Source organism: Myotis brandtii, unplaced genomic scaffold (assembly GCF_000412655.1).
Source record: "Myotis brandtii unplaced genomic scaffold, ASM41265v1 scaffold71, whole genome shotgun sequence".
Taxonomy (NCBI): Eukaryota; Metazoa; Chordata; class Mammalia; order Chiroptera; family Vespertilionidae; genus Myotis; species Myotis brandtii.
Genome location: NW_005370787.1, coordinates 1,097,186 through 1,099,718, shown reverse-complemented (window position 1 = coordinate 1,099,718; position 2,533 = coordinate 1,097,186).

Here is a 2,533-nt window from a genome sequence, read left to right as displayed (position 1 = left end):
TTTATGGAAATATATTTTGTTAGCAACATAGCTGTTATATTTGTTTGTTATTATGCTTTCTTCTGAAATTCTCCTGAATAATGTCTTTTAGCAATGATATAATCCTTGTTAAATAGTATTGTCTTTCTCCTTTATCTGGGAACTCTCTGACTAAGTCCAAAATACTTCAGGGTGTGGAGATTGCTCAGCTTGCCTTTTAGCCTGAGGGAGAGGTAAAATAATTCAATTGTTCTATTGCAATTCCTTTGCCTCTTCCTGTCTCTTGACTCAAAGGGTCTTGAGAGGGAGAGAGGAAATTATGGGCTCTGTTGTTGATGTTCATTGGATTTTTTCAAAGGTGATTTGAATGTATTTCAGGGATATTAGTGGTTTCTAGTTTTGGCTCTGCTTTCACCCAGCTTTCCTTGGTTCAGTTTCATAATCTCTGAAATGGGATATTATGCTCCTCTGATCGCCATAGAGCAGTGGTTCTCAACCTTCCTAATGCCGCCACCCTTTAATACAGTTCCTCATGTTGTGGTGACCCCCAACCATAAAATTATTTTCGTTGCTACTTCATAACTGTAATTTTGCTACTGTTATGAATCGTAATGTAAATATCTGATATGCAGGATGTATTTTCATTGTTCCAAAATGAACATAATTAAGGCATAGTGATTAATCACAAAAACAATATATAATTATATATGTGTTTTCTGATGGTCTTAGGCGACCCTTGTGAAAGGGTCGTTCGACCCCCAAAGGGGTCGCGACCTACAGGTTGAGAACCGCTGCCCTAGAGTATTGTTCTGAGGAGCAGATGAGATAATGGCTAGGAAAGTGCTTTCCACTATACAAATTGCCACCAGCACTCAGGTTACACATTTGTGTAGCGAACAAGGTTATATTTATCCATATGATAGCAAGTGATTTTATAAAAAATGAGAAACTTCTCAAATAAAGTAATATGAAAATATGATAAATTTTTACTTTGCTAAAGCAAATGTATGTATTTCAAAATAAGGACACCATTAACTGGATGCACACAGGGAATAACTGTTGGGTTTTATCGGGGTTTTGGTTCTATTTGAATTTCTTGCTTGGGAGAGTAGTGGGATGCTATTAAAAGGATTTTAAACTTTAAATGAAAGAAAAAGAATCTAGTAAGCTTTAAAGAAGCGGATTCATCTTACCTCGCACCTTTCTTACTAATATAGGTCATACAGTATCAGGAAGGGCACTGTTTGTGGCTGTTTATAGAGTTGAAAAGAGGAAAGGAAGCAGAGGAGGGAAGCTTTGTTAAGGTGAACCCCCACCTGCCTGGAAAATGAAAAATAACCTCCTATGGGCAAGCCTTAGCATCCCTGAAACAGATCTGGATCTTAAGTGATGGTTGCCAAGGGGACAGTCTAACAAATGAAAGAGATCAGCACAGTGTCTCAGGAAGAGACAAGTACCTCATAGATCTATAAGGAGGCCAGGTGGGAAAGTTGGCTGATACAAAGGCATGGAATGCCAGGTGTGGTTGACTGGGACTGGCAGGGTAGCCAGGAGGAACATGATAGTATGGGCTAGGGGATAAAACTGCATTGTCTTGACCTTCAATACACTGCCACTCTCCACTTGGGTCAAACAAGACCAGGAATTTATTCCAATTGATGGTACAAACATCCATTATCTGAAAAACAGAAATTGTTATTATCTAAAGATTTGGTTCTCAGGTAAATGCAAAATTTAGATGTTTGAAAAAAATAAAGTTCTTTTTTTTTTTTAAAAAAAGAGCTAATTTATGTTAAGAAATACAGGTAAGTGCAGGTCTTATCGTCCACATTGGGGGGAAGGGGTGGGTCTTGCATATTTAGTACCTCAAGGTGTATGAGTAGGATGAATTTCAGCAGGTGACCCCTAAACGCCTCTTACTCCATAAGTACTGCATGGTTGTGGGAAGGGCTGTCTGGGCTGGAAGAAATGAACTGGGTGTTGAACACAGAGCCTGATCGATTCACCGATTCACCGTAGACGCCTAAGGGACAATGGCGTCTCACCATGACTGGATGCTGGTTGAATGAAGTTGTCGAGTTGGACACACCAAGTTTGTCGTTAAGGAAGGGCTGGGAAAAACTTGAGCACCAGTTAGAATGTTTTGGGTAGAAATGAAAAGCTGCCTGGAGGCAATTTCCCCTGCTGACAAGGGACCAGCCTACTCCTGTGAAGTCCTGTTTAGGGGAATCCACCCAGCGGTGTGCAGGTGTTATTCCCGTCGACAGGCCGGCCAGATTTCTCTCCACCTCCCGATTGAGAGAGCAGCCACGCTCTCCTGCGGGGCCGCTCCTGGCTCCGCCTTTGCCTCGCTCCCCAGTCTCTCCTCCCTCGAGGCAGAAGGGATTCCCGGCGCCAGATGCCACCCCGAGCCCCGCGGAGCAGCGGACTCCTCCCCTGGAAACTCCTCCGGGGCTGGGGGAGCGGCGGCGCATGCTCCGTACCTTGGGCAGGTTTTTGCTGCGGGTAGCAGGGCTCCTGTCACTCCGGCGGGCGGGTTGTGGCGGTGCCAGCC